We start from the raw sequence: 19,801 nt of genomic DNA on the forward strand, positions 1-19,801 counted from the left end.
GAATGCAAGGTTGCTTCACCATCTGAAAGTCAATTAATATCATACATTATATTGACAAAAAAAGAACAATTGCTACCTGATGACCTCAATAAATGCAGAAAAAGGATTTCACAAAATCCAGTGGCCATTCAGGATAAAAATTCTCAACAACATAGGAATAGAAAGGAACTTCTTCATCTTGATAAAAGGCATCTACGAAAGCCCTGCAGTTAACGTCTGTAAGATGGGCAATGAAAGGTCTTCCCTGAGACTGGGAATGAGGGAAAACATCTGCCCTTGTGCCCAGAGCACCGCATGAGCTTCTGGTCAGTGGGATCAGGCAATAAAGGAAAGTAAAAGGCACCCAGACTGGAAAGGAAGAGGTGAAATTGCCTCAGTTTGCAGACAGCATGAGTTTGTATTCAGAAAACCCTAAGGGATCCACAAAAAAATACTAAACTAACAAGTTCAGCAAGGTCGCAGAATACAGGATCAGAACACAAAAATCAATTGTATTTCTGTTGACCACTTCCTTCACTGTGCAGAAACTTATTTTGATGAAGTCTCAAGAGTTTATTTTTGCTTTTGTTTCCCTTACCTCAGGAGACACGCCCAGAAAAATGTTGCTAGGGCTGAGGTCAAAGAGGTTGCTGCCTGTTTTCTCCTGGAGGATTTTTGTGAGTTCAGGTCTTATATTTAGGTCTTTAATCCACAAAACTAAAAGGCAACTGACTCAGAGGAGGAAGATGGCAGCAGGGTAGGAGAACCCTGGGCACACCTCATCCCATGGACATAACTAGACCAAAATCACCCCAAATACCCCAGAAATCAACCTGAAGACTGGCACAACCAAAGAGAGAAGAGGCCACATCAGAGAAGGTTTACTGTGGGGAAATAAAGGCAGTCTATGGAATAAGAGAAGATATTTGCAAATGACACATCTGATAAAGGGTTAGTATGCAAAATCTATAAAGAACTTATCAAACTCAACACCCCCCATAATTAAAAATGGGCAGAAGACTGAATAGACCCTTTTCCAAGGAAGATGTCTAGATGGCAAACAGACACATGAAAAAAGATGGTCAACATCACTCATCATCAGAGAAATATAAATCCAAACCACACTGAGATACCACTCACACCTGTCAGAATGGCTACACAAGGCCATTCTGACACTAACGTCAGAATTACCAACACAAGGAACAACAGGTGTTGGTGAGGATGTGGAGAAAGGGGAATCCTCTTACACTGTTGGTGGGAATGCAAACTGGTATAGCCACTGAGGAAAATAGTATGGAGATTCCTCAAAAAGTTAAAAATAGAACTACCCTATGATCCAGCAATTGCACTACTGAAAATTTACCTAAAGAATGCAAAAACACTATCAAAGGGATACATGCATCCTGATGTTTATATCAGCATTATTTACAATAGCCAAATTACAGAAGTAGCCCACGTGTCCATCATCTGATGAATGGATAAAGGTGTAAGACCTATATATATTACGCAATATTACTTTGCTATAAAAAGGAATGAAATCTTTCAATTTGCAAGGACATGGATGGAGCTTGAGTATAGTATGCTAAGCAAAATAAGTCAGTTAGAGAAAGACACATACCAGATGGTTTCATTCATATGTGGAATTTAAGAAACAAATGAGAAAGGCAAAAAAAAACAAAAAAAAAATAACAACAACAAAAACAAACAAGAAGAGAGAGAGAGAGAAACAAACCAAGAAACAGACTCTTCACTATAGAGAATACACTAACGGTCACCAGAAGGGAGGGGAGGCAGTGAAGTAGGTGATGGGGATTAAGGGGCACACTTGCTGTGATGAAACAACATAAAACGATAAAAAATAAATACAATTTACAGTTCAAAAATTCAATTGTATTTCTATACACTAGCATCAAATAATCTGAAATAAAATAATACATTCATAATCTCATCAAAGAATAAAACCATTAGACATACATTTAACAAAAGAAGCGCCAAGGCTTGTACAGTGGAAATCAGAAAACATTGCTGAAACAAGTGAATGATCTAAATGAACAGAAGAGACATCATGCATTAGTGGATCAGAAGACTCAATATTACAAAACAGTTCTCCCCAAACTGACCTATGGATTCACTACAATACATACCAAAACCTCTACTTGTGTCTTTATGGAAATTGGCAGGCTGATCCTGAAATTCCCATGGAGAAGTAAAGACCCAGAATGGCGATGGCAGTCTTGACAAAAGAAGAAACACGATGGAGATCTTATGCTTTCTGATTGAAAACTCACAGCCACAGAGCTACCACCTGGCCCGGGGATGTGTGCAGACCCACACAGGCAGAGCCACAAGCAGAGGAATGGCCCAGGCAAGGCAAAGGCTGGGGCCTCAGTACTGGAAGGGAAAAATGAACATCAATCCCCACCACACACAAAAGGAATTCAAAGTAGACCACAGACCTAAATGTGAGAGCTAAAACTGGAAACTCAGAAAAATCTTGGTAACCCTGAGTTAAGCAAAGAATCCTTACATCTGACAACAAAGCACAAGTGATAGAAAGAAAACTCTGATCAACAGGCTTCATCAAAATTTCAAATTTGTGTGCAGAATAACCAGAAGGTGAAAAGACTTGGAGGAAATATCTGCGCTGATGCTGGGGGTCTTCCAGCCCAAGGGGCAGGCCCTGAGGGGTTGTTGGGGGATATAGTCCAGATGGAGGCACAGTGACAGGAGCCCTTCCTCTGCCTGGGGCATCTACTCTTTCTTCAGCTTTGGAAGAGAACGTCCCTAGCTTTATTAAGGACAGGTATGACAACAATCTACAGAAAACAACATACTTAACAGTGAAAGGGTTCAGTGCACTCTCTGAGATTGCAAAGGAGACGAAAACACCATTGTCATGACTTCTAGTTAACAATTTATTAGACTAACAGTTGTAAACATTTATGCTCCAAATGGGAAGCACCCAAATATGTAAGTCAATTAATCCCAAACACAAAGAAACTCATTGACAACAATACCATAACAGTAGGGGACTTCAACACCCCACTTACAGCAATGGGCAGATCATCTAAACAGAAAATCAACAAGGAAACAATGGCTTTGAATGACAACTGGACTGGATGGACTTAACAGATACGTATAGAACATTTCATTCTCAAGCAGCAGAGTACACATTCTTCTCGAGTGCACATGGAACATTCTCCATAACAGATCACAAACTGGGACATAAATCAGCCCTCAACAAGTAAAAAAAGATCAAGATCTTGCTATGCATATTTTCAGACCACAACGCTATGAAACTCGAAAGCAACCACAAGAAAAAATTTAGAAAGGTAACAAATACTTGGAGACTAAGAACATCCTACTAAAGAATGAATGGGCTAACCAAGAAGTTAAAGAGGAAACTAAAAACTACATGGAAGCCAATGAAAATGATAACACCACAACCCAAAACCTCTGGGATGCAGCAAAGGCAGTCATAAGAGGGAAGTATACAGCAATCCAGGCCTTCCTAAAGAAGGAAGAAAGGTCTCAGATGCACAACCTAAACTTACACCTTAAAGAGCTGAAAAAGAACAGCAAATAAAACCCCAAACCAGCAGAAGACAGGAAATAATAAATATTAGAGCAAAAATCAATGGTATTGAAACAACAACAACAAAAAAACCCAGTAGAACAGATCAATGAAACCAGGAGCTGATTCTTTGAAAGAATTAACAAAATTGATAAACCACTAGCCAGTTTTATCAAAAAGAAAAAGGAAAGGACCCAAATAAATAAAATCAAGAATGAAAGAGGAGAGCTCAAAATGAACACAGCAGAAATAAACACAATAAGAGAATATTATGAGCAATTAATATGCCAATAAAATGGGCAATATGGAAAAAAAGGACAAATTCCTAGAAACATATAAACTACTGAAACTGAAACAGGAAGAAATAGAAAATTTGAACAGACCCATAACCAGTAAAGAAATTGAATCACTAATCAAAAATCTCCCAACAAACAAGAGTCCAAGGCCAGATGGCTTTCCAGGAGAATTCTACCAAACATTTAAAGAAGAGTTAACACCTATTCTCTTGAAGCTGTTCCAAAAAATAGAAATGGAAAGAAAACTTCCAAACTCATTCTATGAAGTCAGCATTACCTTGATTCCAAAAGCAGACAAAGACCCCACTAAAAAGGAGAACTATAGAACAATTTCCCTGATGAACATGGATGCAAAAATCCTCAACAATATACTAGCCAACTGGATCCAACAATACATTAAAAGAATTATTCACCACAACCAAGTGAGATTATACCTGGGATGCAGGACTGGTTCAATATCCACAAAACAATCAATGTGACTTATCACATCAATAAAATAAAGGACAAGAACCACATGATCCTCTCAATAGATGCAGAGAAAACATTTGACAAAATACAGCATCTTTTCTTGATAAAAATACTCATGAAAGTAGGGATAGAAGGATCATACCGCGAGATCATAAAAGCCATATATGAAAGACCCAATGCTAATATCATCCTCAATGGGGAAAAACTGAGAGCTTTCCCCCTAAGGTCAGGAACAAGACAGGGATGTCCACTCTTGCCACTGTTAATCAACAACAGTATTGGAAGTCTTAGCCTCAGCAATCAGACAACACAAAGAAATAAAAGGCATCCAAATCGGCCAGGAGGAGGTCAAACTTTCACTCTTTGCAGACGACATGATACTCTACATGGAAAACCCAAAAGATTCCACCAAAAGACCACTAGAACTGATCCATGAATTCAGTAAAGTTGCAGGATATAAAATCAATGCACAAAAACCAGCTGCATTCCTTTACGTCAATTAAGCAGCAGAAAGAGAAATCAAGGAATCGATCCCATTTACAATTGCACCAAAAACCATAAAATACCTAGGAATAAACCTAACCGAAGAGGTGAAAAATCTATACACTGAAAACTATAGAAAGCTTATGAAAGAAATTGAAGAAGACACAAAAAAATGGAAAATTATTCCATGCTCATGGATAGGAAGAACAAATATTGTTAAAATGTTGATACTCCCCAAAGCAATCTACATGTTCAATGCAATCCCTATCAAAATAATACCAGCATTCTTCACAGAGCTAGAACAAACAATCCCACACCACAATGTGTATGGAACCAGAAAAGACACTGAATAGCCAAAGCAATCCTGAAAAAGAAAACCAAAGCTGGAGGCATCACAATCCCGGACTTCAAGATATATTACAAAGCTGTAATCATCAAGACAGCATGGTACTGGCACAAAAACAGACACTCAGATCAATGGAACAGAATAGACCAGAAATGGACCCACAAACGTATGGCCAACTAATCTTTGACAAAGCAGGAAAGAATATCCAATGGAATAAAGATAATCTCTTCAGCAAGTGGTGCTGGGAAAACTGGACAGCAACATGCAGAAGAATGAACCCGGACTACTTTCTTACACCATACGCAAAAATAAACTCAAAAGGGGTGAAAGACCTAAATGTAAGACAGGAAGCCATCAAAATCCTAGAGGAGAAAGCAGGCAAAAACCTCTTTGATCTCGGCCGCAGCAATTTCTGGCTGAACATGTCTCTGGAGACAAGGGAAACAAAAGCAAAAATGTGCTATTGGGACCTCATCAAAAAAAAACCTTCTGCACAGCGAAGGAAACAATCAGCAAAACTAAAAGGCAACCAACAGGATGGGAGAAGATATTTGCAAATGACATTATCAGATAAAGGGTTAGTATCCAAAATCTATAAAGAACTTTATCACAAACCCAATACCCAAAAAACAAATATTCCAGGGAAGAAATGGGAAAAAGACAGGAATAGACACTTCTCCAAAGAAGACATCCAGATGGTTAACAGACACATGAAAAAATGCTCAACATCACTCATCATCAGGGAAATACAAATTAAAACTACAATGAGATACCACCTCACACCTGTCAGAATGGCTAAAATTAACAACTCAGGCAACAACAGATGTTGGTGAGGATGCGGAGAAAGAGGATCTCTTTTGCACTGCTGGTGGGATTGCAAACTGGTGCAGCCACTCTGGAAAACAGTATGGAGGTTCCTCAAAAAATTAAAAATAGAACTACCCTATAACCCAGCAATTGCACTAGTAGGTATCTATCCAAGGGATACAGGTGTGCTGTTTCGAAGGGGCACATGCACCCCAATGTTTATAGTAGTGCTATCGACAATAACCAAAGTATAGAAAAAGCCCAAATGTCCATCGATGGAGGAATGGATAAAGAAGATGTGGTATACACACACACACACACACACACACACACACACACACACACACACACACAATGGAGTATTACTTGGGAATCAAAAAGAATGAAATCTTGCCATTTGCAACTGTGTGGATGGAACTAGAGGGTATTATGCTAAGAGAAATTAGTATGTGAGAGAAAGGCAAGTATCATATGACTTCACTCGTGAGGAATTTAATATACAAAACAGATGAACATAAGGGAAGGGAAGCAAAAATAATATAAAAACAGGGAGGGGGACAAAACATAAGAAACTCTTAGAGACCAGAGGATTGCTGGAGGGGTTGTGGAAGGGTGGATGGGCTAAATGGGGAAGGTATATTAAGGAAGACACTTATTGGGATGAGCACTGGGTGTTACATGTAAGGGATGAATCACTGGAATCTACTCCTGAAATCATTGTTGCACCATATGGTAACTAACTTGGATGTAAATTAAAAATTTACTAGAGACTCAAGTTAAGAAAAATAAATAAGGGGCGCCTGGGTGGCTCAGTCGGTTAAGTATCTGACTTTGGCTCAGGTCATGATCTCACAGTCCGTGAGTTTGAGCCCCGTGTTGGGCTCTGTGCTGGCAGCTCAGAGCCTGGAGCCTGCTTCAGATTCTGTGTCTCCCTCTCTCTCTGCCCCTCCCCCACTCACACTCTGTCTCTCAAAAATGAATAAACGTTAAAAAAAAATTTTTTTTAAAGAAAAGAAAGAAAAATAAATAAAAGGCACAAAGCTTAGAGGGGCACCTGGGTGGCTCAGTCGGTTGAGTGACTCTTGATTTCGGCTCAGGTCATGGTCCCAGGGTCATGGGACTGAGCCCTGCATCAGGCTCTGCAGTGAGCGTGGAACCTGCTTGGGATTCTCTCACTCTCCCGCTGCTCCTCTCCCCCTCTAGCACTCTGTCTTAAAAAGAAAAAAATAAGGGGCGCCTGGGTGGCTCAGTCAGTTAAGCGTCCAACTTCGGCTCAGGTCATGATCTCATGGTTTGTGAGTTTGAGCTCTGCATTGGGCCCTGTGCTGACAGCTCAGAGCTTAGAGCTTGCTTCAGATTCTGTGTCTTCCTCTCTCTCTGCCCCTCCTCTGCTCATGCTCTGTCTCTCTTTCTCTCAAAAATGAATAAACATTAATAAAATTAAAAATAAAATAAAATAAAAAGCACAAGGCTTAGAAAGAGGAAAAATGTATACATAAACAACCCAAATAATCAACAGAGAAACACTGGAATTAAAAGTAAATTTAGCAAGGTTTCAGAGTACAAGATTGATAAGTAAAATTAAATTACTTTCTCTCTATATATAAAAATTAATTTCTCTAGATCTACAAAATGCTCTAAATGATGCCACTTACAATATCAGAAAACATCAAATTATTCTCCTATATTGTTGGTGAGAATGTAAGGTGGTGCAGCTCCTCTAAAAACCAGTCTGGCAATTCCTCAAAATGTTAAACATGGAGCAACACAGCACTCCTGGGTTTATACCCATGAGAACTGAACATGTCTGTCCACACAGGAACTGGTACAGGAATGTTCATGACTGCGTTATGCATAACAGACAAAAGGTGGAAACAACCCAAATGCCATCAGAAGGTAAAGGTGGTCCATGCATACAGTGGACCATGACCCTATAACAGGAAGAAATGAAGCTCTGACTCTGGTTGCAATGTGATGGAAAAGCACAGGAAGCTGGTCACAGAGACCAAACTGTGTTCGTTCCACTTGTAGGAACTGTCCACAACAGGCAAGCCACAGAGATACAAAGGAAGCCAGTGGTGCCCGGTTGGGAGCTGGGGGTGGGGAGCAGGAGCTAATGGGGGTGTGTGTCCCGTGGTGATGACCGCACAACACTGTGAACACACCAAACCCACCAAACTGTACACTTTAAGTGGGTGGATTTTATACGAATTATAGTTCAGTAAGCTGAAAAAAATGTTTTTAAAAAAGCAAATGCCAAGCAATTAATTTAACAAAGGATTGAAGCCATGCACGGCTACTGAGGTAAGTAAAAGAATGGACACATGTTCACTGTTAGGAAACCGAAATACCATAAAGAAGTTGGTCCTCCCATAACTGATCTATGGATTCAACATAATTCCAATCAAAATCCTCACTGGAGATGCTTTGAAAATTAATAAATGACTCTCATATTTATATAAAAATGCAAAAAGATTTAGAAGAAAATAGCTAGAAGTATTGAAGTAGATGAATAAGGGGGCTTACACAATCAAACTACACTGTGTTTGTTCTCTAAAGCTGCAATGTGGCAAAGGACAGACCAATAGCCTGACTGGACAGAACACAGAGGCCAGAAACAGGCCCTACACATGTCCACACTGGACAGCTGCTGAGCAAGGACCTTCCTTTCAATGAACAATGCTACACCCACTGGAAATCCCTACGAGAAGGAGTCATTCAGGACCTCTACCCACATGCAAACAGAAGTGATTTCTAGATCAGCTGTAAATCAGAATGGGAAAAGTAACAAATAAAATTTCTAGAGAATGATATAGAAAAATATCTTCATGGGGCGCCTGGGTGGCGCAGTCGGTTAAGCATCCGACTTCAGCCAGGTCACGATCTCGCGGTCCGTGAGTTCGAGCCCCGCGTCGGGCTCTGGGCTGATGGCTCAGAGCCTGGAGCCTGTTTCCGATTCTGTGTCTCCCTCTCTCTCTGCCCCTCCCCCGTTCATGCTCTGTCTCTCTCTGTCCCAAAAATAAATAAACGTTGAAAAAAAAAAATTAAAAAAAAAAAAAAAAGAAAAATATCTTCATGAGTGAGGTAAACAAAAATTTCACAACTGGGGGAAAAAGCACTAACAATAAGGAAAAGATTGGTGAACTGGGCTGCAGTAAATTAGAAACTTCTACTCATCTAAAACTCTACTAAAAGAATAAAAGATAAAGCCACACAGTGGGGGGAGCTATTTGTAATTCATAAGTTCAACAAAGGACTTGTATCCGACACATCTGAATAACTCCTATTGAAGAAAAAAGAGGCAACATCATAAAAAATGGGCAAGAGACATGAGCAGGCTGTACACGAAGAAAATATCCAAATATCTACCTGCAACCCTGTCAGCCATCAGGGAAATGAATTTAAAACCACAAACAGGTACTGCCATGTGATGACCAGATGACTCAAGTGAAGAAGACAAGTCACAGGAATGGTTGGGAGGAGACAGGCCAGGTAGCATACCCTCATACCACTGGACAAGTGCCTGCTGCAGGCGAGCACAGCACTGCGGGCATGCCAGTCCCTCCCCACGTGTGTGACCAGCAGATGTACGGTGGCTGTGTGCCAAAAGAGATGTACAAGCACTTCCTGGCAACATCACTCAAACACCCAAATGTCCAGCCAGCAGAAGGGTGGAGGTGGCCTCTCCATACATTGTACTATCACACAGCAATGAAAGGTAGTGAAATGCTGCTACACAAAAACCAGCATTAATCTCCAAAATGTAATGTTGGGCAAGATAAGCCAGACACAAAAGACTACATAAGGAATTACATAAAGGTCAAAATAAGACAAAACTAACTTTGGGTGTGGAGAAGAGGATGGGATTTCTGACAAGGAGCAAGAGGGGGTGTGGGGCCTTGGCAATGCTCCAGCCCTGCACCTGCAGATGACTACGCAGGACGGCACAGTTTCCTGTAATCAGCAAGCTGCATACTTACGACCTGCGCCCTGAACTATGTATGTGTTGAACTTCAATAAAAATGAACAAGAGCAATTCCAAGTGGAGTTTAGATCAGAATATAAAAGGCAAAAAAGAAATAATGCATCTGGAACTAAGAGAATAACTTCAGCGCCTAAAAGTAGGAAAAAAATACCTCAAGAAGAAGACATGAAGGACTGACTGTAAAGGAAAAGATTACTACATTGATCTGCCTTAAAATTAAGAACTCTATTCATCACTAGGTAGCTTTCAGAGAGTGAAAAGGCAAGCTATAGAGTGAGATAAGCTGGATCGAAAAAACTATAAATGACACCACTTATAAAAGTTCAGAAAAAGGCAGGACTATCACCTCAGAAAACAGGAGCGTATTTAACTTTGGGGGGAATAAGGAAGGTAATCAGGTAGAAGCAAGAAGGGGCTTCCAGCGTGGCTACACAAATACCTGCTGTATGAAACTCGCTGAGCTGTACATTTACATCTGGTGCTCTTCTCTGCATGCGTTTTTCTTCGTAGTGTAAGTGATGACACAAACACAAGAGTTCTGAGCAGAACCACTTCTGTAGGACTCTGCCCCAGAGTCCTAGCCATTACAGCGAGCCAAGAACAGGGGATAAAGGCTCACAGTCAGACAGAAACACGTAAAAGTCTGTTCGTCACTTCACAGTGAATTCTTAATTAAAAAACAAACAAACAAAAAAAGTACTATAACTAATAAGGTAATTTAGCACATTACAGCAATAAAACTGGGGGATTTACTTTTCATACTAATTTCTGATAGTACCAAAAGCCATAAAATACTTACTGATGTATTTTGTTAAGATGAAAAGACCTGTAACCTGAAAACTATAAAACATTTCTGAAAAATGTAAGAAGGCCTAAATAAATGGAGAAATGTACCACGTTTATGGATTAGAACATTCAGGATCAGTAAGACCCCAGAATGGATCTACGAATTCAATGCAATTCCAATAAAAGTCCAAGCAGACTTGACAGCAGATTCTAAATGTTTGCAGACATTCAAAAGACCTAAAAACAAACAAACAAACAACTTTGAAAAGGAAGAACACAGCTGGAAGATTTAACCATACCTGATTTTTTTCAGCATGACTATGCCACGTGAATGAAGGCAGCGTGAAGGAGAACATGAGCACAGAGACATGGGACCCATGCTGTGTCTGCCACTCGGCCTTCAACAGAGATGCCAAGCCCAGGCGCTGGGACTGGGTTAGGGGAGGGAGACTGTCACTGCAATCCCTCCTTCACAACACACTGAGATTAACCCAAAGCAGGTAACACACTTACGTGTAAAAGACAAAATAATAAAACCTCTAGGAAAAAACAGGGAGACAGTCTTGGTGTAGACAAAGGTTTCTTATTTTCTTAGAAGGGACACACAAACACAAATCTTGACAGGAAAAACTGATGAAATGGACTTAATCACAATGGACAACTTCTCTTCATTAAAACACTTTTAAGAGATGAAAACAAAGGCAAGCCATGTACTGGGAGAAAGAATCTGTATCTTAAAACTCAAGACCAAGACAAACAACTTAATTAAAAAGTCAAAAGACTTGGAAGACACTTCACACAGGAAGAGACATGTGTGATCAGTCAGCACCCAAACGAAGACACAGCAAGCACATTTAGTCACCAGGAAGATGCAATCTAAACCTACAAGGAGACAGTCCCACAGGCATGCCACAGGGCTCAAATCACAAAGACAGACAACTCCAAGTGTTGGTAAGAACTCGGGACAACTGGAGCTCTCTTAAATCGCCAGGACTATAAAATGGTTCATCCTTTTGGAAAATAGTTCTAAAGTTTCTCACAAAGGCAAACGTGTGTGTTTACATCACCCACCAGCTCTGTCCCTAAACGTTGATCAGAAGAAACGACGTACATGTCCACGGTAAGACCCGCACAAACTTCCATGGTGTCTGTACTCAAGGTAGGCAAACACTGTCCCCCGCTGGGCACCTACAGGAGGTGCACCCTGGAACATGCAGCTTGGCAGCAAAAAAGCCTGACTCGCTGATGTCAGCAACAACACAGACGAATCTCAGCGTATGCTGAGCAAAAACGGCCAACCACAAGGGCACATTCTGTATGATTCCATTTCTATGAGGTTCTAGAACAGGAAAGAACCCTCAGGGGTGGAAAGAACAGATGACTCCATAGTTACATGACTAATCTAAAGAAATCCGTTGGTAGCTGCTTCCAGGGGCCGGGCACAACGAGTGTGAAGCAGCACAAGGAAATGGTAGCCTGGACTGAGGCGGTCCTCACGCGGGTGCAGACGTTTGTCAGACCCACTGAATGTGCACTTTAAATGGGTGTGTTTTATTATATAGAAGGAATAACCCAGTCAGGTTGATTTTAAATATATCTCTAATCAATCACACCCACTATTTAGGAAGGAAGTTTAAGTTGAGTTCACTCCATGGTGCTTTCTAAAATCATCATCATAGTTCTGGGTTTACTGCACAGGTGCCACGGTGACACCAGAAATGTTCCGGAGAACCACCATCTCCCCAATGCACGGATTTTACTGCTCTGAGTTTCCAGCCCCCACCCGTGTGCATACACAACTTTTCCATAGCCGTAATTGTAGCAGAAGCACACACAAAAGACATTTAGGGTCACACATGCAGATTCACTGAACACACACACGTTCAAGTGTGTGGCCCCTCCACTGACAGAACCTGGACTGTGTGGCCAGTGCCCCAGCCCTGGCTCCCTGCTCCTCTGAGAAAGGAAACCTTTAACTGAGAGAGAAGAAAAGAATTCCTCAGATGAGCAAGAGACTCAGCAGGAGGGAGGAGGAGCACAGGGGAGTCCAGGCTGCAGGGGCAGGATGGGGGACTGCCCAGGGCTCACGCAGCTGAGAGCAGAGGCCCCTTGCCTTGCAACCCTGCCCGCCGGTTCCCGAGCCAGCAGGACTCCAGGGCAGAGTCCCCGCGTGCACCCCTGCCAGCTCCGTCACAGCGGCCCCTCTTGTCTGCCAGGCCAGCGTGACTGTAGGAACCAGCAGGGGTACGTGCGACAGAGGGACAGAGAGGGCAGGGAGCGGAGAAGTCACTGCCACTGGAGTGGGACAGGAGGTGCGCCACCTTCTCCTTCTCGGGTGGAGGCCACCGGAGCTGGCTGGCTGCGGAAGGAAGTGTCTGGAAGCCTGTGAGGGCAGACAGAGTCTGCCTGCGGGGCCTGGGGTCTTTTCGTTCGCAGCGGTCCCAACCCACATTTGCAGCAAGCCCTCCCCCTGGCCAGCGGGGTTTCAGGACCGGCGCTCGAGGGAGCAGCTGGGCAAACACCCGGGTCCTCCCCCTTTCCTAAGCCTCACAACGAAAACACGCTACACAAACAGAAAATAGCTCAAAGGCTCACTGCTGTCCGGGGCCCGAGTCTCTGCAAGAAATCATGGTTAGTGGCGCTCGGCGAGAGCTGGAGCCTGTCAACCACCAAACAGCTGCGTGCAGCTCCCGTGGGGCAGTGTGAGCGGACACGTGCGCGGTGAGTGCGGCTCCCGTGAACAGTGTGAGCGGACACGCGCAGAGGGAGTGAGTGCGACTCCCGTGGACAGTGTGAGCAGACACGTGCGGAGACTTCTGGGCTCACACGGCCCTTTCCTCAACTGTTGTCTGTTCCAGGGAGGCCTTTCATGAGTGCGGAGAAGGAATCTCTCTTCCTTCCAAGAGCACAAGTGGGCACCCCGCCCCCCAGAGCAGCACTGATTTGCAGCTGCCCATCAAACCAGGAGACAGACACCGTCCGCTTCTCAGAGGATCCAGGCGAACCTTTTGGGGAAGAGTTGCTGCTAAGATCACGTGGCCCGGCTCCTGACCCAGCTAACGCCCTCCCGGTCTCGGGTCTAAAACAGAGCCCATAATTTATTTCTCAGGAAAGAGGAGGAGAGGAAGCCCAGAAAGGAGAGGCTTTGGTGTGTCTGGAGAAGGAGAGGCGGGCGGGGGCGGGAGGTGGCCCCCCTGACCGCCCCCCAGCGCTGCCCCCGCCCTGGCAGCACAACGGGGGCCGCAAGCCAGGCCCTAGCAAATACCCCCAGAGGCCGAGTACCCATCAGTTGATAAAGTCCGTACAACAACCTTTAAACAGAACTTTGAGTTTTCTGCCAATTGCTTATTTGAATGGAGGGGAGCGTGTATTGTTTAAGACAGAATGAAAGGGAGGACTTCATAAAACGGCAAAAGGACTTTGGCTTGCGAACTGCCGAAGCTCACCTCAGTTCCGAAGCTACTCACACGAAACCCTGCATGCCAGTATCGGTGAGACCAGAGATGACTCAGAGGCCGCGAGGCGCCAGCGCGGGGGCCCGCACTTCTTTCTCCTGCTTCCTTCGGGCGGGAGCAGCTCACGACCCCGCCCACGCCCGCTCGCCGGTGGAGCCGGAATCTCTAGCTGACGCTCAGTCGCTCAGTCGGAAGAGCAAGCACCTGCAGGCCTGGCACCCAGCTGGCTCTGCTTGCCGCAGACCTGAGCCCGTGACGTTGCCCGTTTTCTAAAGTCGCAGCACATTCTACGGAGCGGACAACAATACTCTTTTCGGAATGACCCCGTGAGTGAGACCTAAAAATCGGTGGGCACATGATGCAGAGAGGAGAAAAAACAAACCTTCTGACCCGCCGGCAACAGGCGTGTCTAACAAGTTACTGGCTGGTGGGCCGCTCTAAATAGAGCAAACACCACCACCCAGCGGCCTCTCAGTGACAGCCACACCTGTGCTCAAATGCCTTGCTCTCCAAAGTCTCCGAGCAGAGCCAGGTCTCCAGTCCCAGCCCTGTAGGCACTCAGCCCCCTTCCGTCTGCCTCAACCTTCCACCCTCCCCAAACGGCCCGGGACAGAACTAGAGGGAAACAGAAACATGAACCGCGAGCCTCTGAATCAGTCAGCATTGCTACTTCCTAGCAGTTTGGACAAAATGCTTCACGGCAAAAGTGGTTCAAATCACTTTCTGGCACTCACAAATGAGTCACAGGACCTCCCGCTCTGCCAGACAAAAGCCAGACTGTGCGTGTCAAACCCTGGAGATGCTGGGGCCACCTGACACAGGGCCCTGTTGGGTTCCACACGCCCATTGGGACTCAAAGGTGAACGACGGTAAGCACAGAGCCAACAACTTGAGGGTCCAAGACCGCCCAGGATATGAGGGCTCCGATGTGTCCAGGAGGCAAAGCAGCCCTCCAGCTTGTAGGGAAAGAGGCTCCGAGGCCCACGTAGTCTCCGTGTGCTGAGGCCCTCGTGGGGGCCCTGGGCAGGTGGCCTGTGGGCACTCCAGTGAGGGCCACACTCTGTCCACACAGCCCTGTGCCCTCTGGGCACTATGACAGCACCAAGGTGGGTGTCCAAACACTTCTGCTCTCTTTCTTGGGAAACTCACTCAGAAAAGACCGAATCAAAGATCCCCTTAAGCACGTGGCACTGTATTTCGGAGGGACTACTCTGCACACCAATCCCGCCGTGGCCAACTCAGTAACAGCCACCGTCCCCGCTTCTAACTTAAGCACACAGCCCTGCTGGAGGAGGCGTGCGGTTTTCTGAACAGCAGCAGGACCACAGAGAAAGGCCGGGTCATGCAGGAGGCCCGAGATGTGTCACGGGCATGGGCACAGGAGCCCCCACGGCCACCTTCCTCACATCTCTGAGACAGGCAGTTTTCACGGACGACAGACTTGCTTGGTACAAACGTCTGCTCAGTGGGTACAGGTGGGGCTACCTGTGTGGAAGGAATGGAAGGAAGGGGTGGGGACAGTCCAGGGAATGACCCCCACGAATGAGACCACTCTGGAGGATCTAAGTGTGTTGATGGAGGGCCAGAGCCAGGCCTGACGGAAGCCTCTCATCCTCGATGTGGATCCCCACTCTGGGTGAGGGGGGCAAGACCCCGAGTTACCCTCTGACGACCATAGCATGACCTGAGAGCTCCCGCAGTGAGGGAAGCAGATTCCAGCATGCTAAAGGGAGCAGGCCCAAGGTCTGTGTCGTGCCACTTGTCCCCGCCAGCACCACCAACACCTCCACTGAACACGCTGGCCGCCCAGAGAGCAGCAAAAGGCCACGGTCATGCAGGGTCTCGAGGACAGAGCAGCCAGTGGTCGCCAGGCCCAACTCCATGCTCCAGGAACTCGCCACAAGTGCACCAGGAGGATCCCCTGATCTGTCAGGAGGACCGAGGAAAGGGGGAGGCTGGGAGAGAAAGGACCAGAAACCAAGGACACCCGGATCACAGGCCTGCCGTGGGGCCCAGGAGAAGCCACCCGCGTGTGAATGGAAGGGCTGGGCCCCAGGACTACACACCTGACGCCTTGGCCCCGGGACAGTTCGGCCCAGCCTCCCAGGGGGCAGAAAGCAACAAACAAACAAAAAGCCATGAACCCATGTCAGAGGGCCTGGGAAGCAGAGAGAAGCGGCTGCCCCTGGAGCTGCTGGGGGAGCAGACAAAACAGGGGCACGCCAGGGACGGGACCTGAAAGCAAAAGATCCCACTCCTAAAAGCCACGGCGAGGATGGAGTGGGTGGTCATGGCTCACAGCTGGAAGGTCAAACTGTAAGATGCAAAATTAGAAGGAAATAGAAATCCCAAAGGGATGAGCAGACTGTAAGACCCAACATTCAAGCACAAGAGACCCAAAAGGGAAAAACAAGATAGAAGAAGAGGAGACCAGAAGCTAATATAGGAAAATTTATCTGTTTGAAAAAAACCTTGAGACTATGCTTTGAAAGAGCTCACCAAATTCCAGGAACGATCAGAAAATTTCCAAATCAGAAAAATTCCAAATTCTAAAACCATGGAAAAAAATCTTACAAATCTTCAGTAACACACATATTTTAAAAACCAACAAATCGCAACTGACCCAGAAAAAAACATGAGGCAAACCCCAACACCTATTCACGCGGAAAGCTCTCAGCCAGCACGTGGCCCACAGTGCTCAGCGGGTTCCACGCAGGATCCTGGAAAGCCAAGGGCGCTGCTGTCACCCAGCACAGCACAGGGTCTATTCGGTGCAGTGAGGCAAGAGCGGAGATGAGGGGCACAGAGACAGGAGAGGAAGAAATAAAACTGTCCTTATTTGCAGATGGCACGACTGTCTACCTAGGAAATCCTCAGGAATGTAGCCCCAAACCTAGAGCTAAAAGGGAGTTCTGCAGGATCAACACACAAAAATAATCACATTTGTTTATACTGACAACGAGCAAGTGAATGCAGAAAGCAAGACTGCACCATCTCTCTACAGCTGCTTCAAAGAAAACGCCAACACAGCACAAACTTCACAAACCTGTAGGAAAGACACAAAGACCTAAGTAAGTGGAAACAGTGCCCCTCAAGCTCACAGCGCACACAAGCCCCTTCTACAGAGTGTCCTGAACCGTGAGGGCCCAGGCCAAGGCACACCATGTCCGTGGCAGGCGCCTGCAAGGTGGCGAGTGCTGTGAGCAGGGCATCCTGTGTGCAGGCAGGGGGTGGAGCTCCTCCTGGGCCTCGCTGAGAAGCTGGAGGGCACATGGGCCTGGCTTGTGCATGAGACAGTATGCAAGGGTCCGTGGAGGCAGTAGGAGGCGAGAAGGCCACAGGGCCTGATGTCGCAGTGGAGACGTTGGCTTTCGCTCTGGTCTGATTCGTTGACTGCTATACCCCTTGTCCCCAGTACCACCTGGCACATGAATGAATGAACTACCATCCGGGCAGCAGCCTGGGAGCTGCCACCAGACTGTGTCCCAGTGGCCAACGAGCCAAAATGCAACCCAGCAAAGGGGTCTTAGAAGCCCTCTTTGTGCAAAAGCATTTCATTTTTATGTACCACCTGTGGTCAAGTTCCACTCGGCGCCCTGCCTTCACTGCAGACCACAACCATCTTCTCCCGACCAAGGACCCGCCCCCCCGCCCAGACCCTGGCGTGCCCACAGGAAAGGCTGGCTGAAGAGGCAATCCGTGAGAGAGCTCATGAGGGCCTGCCAGGGCTCCCACTGTCCAGATGCCACCTTCACCAAATGACCAGACACAGCACGGTCAGGAACAGGGCAAATCAAAATCACACGCACCGAGGGGGCAACAAGAAGGTGCTCTGGACAAAGATACTGGCCTAACACTGGCATGAAGAAATCAGACAACCTGTTTGAAGGGGCAGTCTACAAGAGAAGTACCTGGGACCGTCCAAAGTATCAAGGACAGGCTATGGAATGTCCCAGACTGAGGGGATGAAGGAAACAGACACGTAACTGAGGTGTGTGGTTCTGAGCAGGCGACACCCAAGCAGGCTAGGCTTGGGGGCATATGTCATGTATGTGTCCCTGCTCTGCTTGGAGGAGACGTCCTTCTTTGTAGGAAACAAAGTACTCGGGGTGACAGGCACAATGCTGGCCGCAAACCAGAGCTCTCGTACTGTCTTCCTGACTTTTCTTTACGTTTGAAACAGAAAAATGGGCAAGAAGACAAAAGCTCACGTCCGGAGAAAAGGGAGCCACCGAGCTTGTTCTCGCCACGATTCCCGATCAGGAGGCACAGGTCGAGACAGTGAGGCGCCAGCAAAAGTCAAGAGACTGACAATACTGAGTGTTGAGGGGCTGCGGACCCACCCGCAGCCAGGGCTCTGAGGGCTGCAGCCGCGCAACGGCAGCGCTGCGTCCCTACCCCAGATGGCCACACGAGGCGCCCTCGCTCCCGCAACAGACTGTGACACAGCTGGAAGCAGCCGTCCCGGGGGGATGGGCACATGCACTCCATCGGTGTGTACAGTGCTGTGCGGGCCGCACACAAACAGGACGGGACAGGGGCTGAAATGAACCCGCACTGGTGTGCCGACTGCCTTTCGGCAGGAGCGCTGGGGCAACTCCACGGAGAAAAGGCAGTGTCTTCTACGAAGCGTGCTGTGACCGAGTCCCCACATAAACACCAACTAGCCTTGAGTCCTGCTGCACACAGAAATTAGTATGAGATAGACAATGATCTGAATATAAAAGTAAAAACCATAAGCTACTAGAAAAAAATATGACAATAGTTTCTCCTCTGGGGCAAGCAGAGATTTCTTAGAAAAAAAAGTAAGTATAAAAGAAAAACAACCTCTAAACCGAAGTTCAATAAAATTTAGAAGTTCTGCTCGTCAAAAGACACCATTAAATATGAAGGCAAGTGACAGTGGGGAGAAAATATTTACAGTACAGGAATCTGACAAAGGACTTGCATCCAAAATATAGAACTTTCGTAACTAGTAACAAGATGAATGGCCCATTAAAAAAAAAAAAAAAGGCAAGAGATTTGGAGACATTTCACAAAAGAAATGAACGGCCAATAAACCCAAGAAGAGGTGCTCGACATCATCGGCAGCAGGAAAGCGCTAAGAACAGCGGCCATGAGATGCATGGCACGTCTGCTGAATGGTTGGCACTGAGGCCGACAGCGTCCGCGGCACCACAAGGTGGAGAGCCGCCACGCGGGCGCAGGGCAGCCTCTGGGCTCGGCAGGTTCTCCGAAGGCGAAGCAAGTATCACCCTATGACTTGTCAACTCCACCCCTTGGTATGTTCCCAGGTGTGGTGGAGACGCAGTCCACAAAAAGGCTTGGATGCGAATGTTCACGGTGCTTTCGCTAAAATAACCCAGACAGGAAACTGCCCAAATGTCAGTAAACAGTACAGCATAAAAACGAATTGTGGCACGTCCACACAACAGACAATAAAAAGATAAGCTGCCGACATACAAAATGCCACGGAGAACCATTATGCTGAGTGAAAAGCTACACACAAGGGGGCACGCTGTGTGATTCTCCCTGCAGATTCGAGCCCCACGCAGTGCTCTCTGGCCCACATTCTGGGTGGTGGAAACATTCTGTATTTTGACTGGGGTGTTAGGGGTACAC

The 19,801-nt window shown here is 46.1% G+C and overlaps 1 protein-coding gene across 10 annotated transcripts in view; it reads right to left on the reverse strand.

The window, feature by feature from the left end:
• The window catches only part of B3GNTL1 (UDP-GlcNAc:betaGal beta-1,3-N-acetylglucosaminyltransferase like 1), a 98,870-nt gene that overhangs the window by 58,506 nt on the left and 20,563 nt on the right, over nucleotides 1-19,801 (reverse strand). The window contains exon 1 of one of the 10 annotated variants that reach the window (XR_006715257.1): nucleotides 14,328-14,722. The exons of 8 other annotated variants lie outside the window; for them this stretch is intronic. The gene's annotated coding sequence lies outside the window, so the exon portion shown is untranslated. Of the gene's footprint in view, nucleotides 1-13,319; nucleotides 13,534-14,327; nucleotides 14,723-19,801 lie in introns of those variants that run through there. One more of the 10 variants, XR_006715258.1, reaches the window with a different exon arrangement.

This window comes from Leopardus geoffroyi, chromosome E1, assembly GCF_018350155.1.
Source record: "Leopardus geoffroyi isolate Oge1 chromosome E1, O.geoffroyi_Oge1_pat1.0, whole genome shotgun sequence".
NCBI classification, from domain to species: domain Eukaryota; kingdom Metazoa; phylum Chordata; class Mammalia; order Carnivora; family Felidae; genus Leopardus; species Leopardus geoffroyi.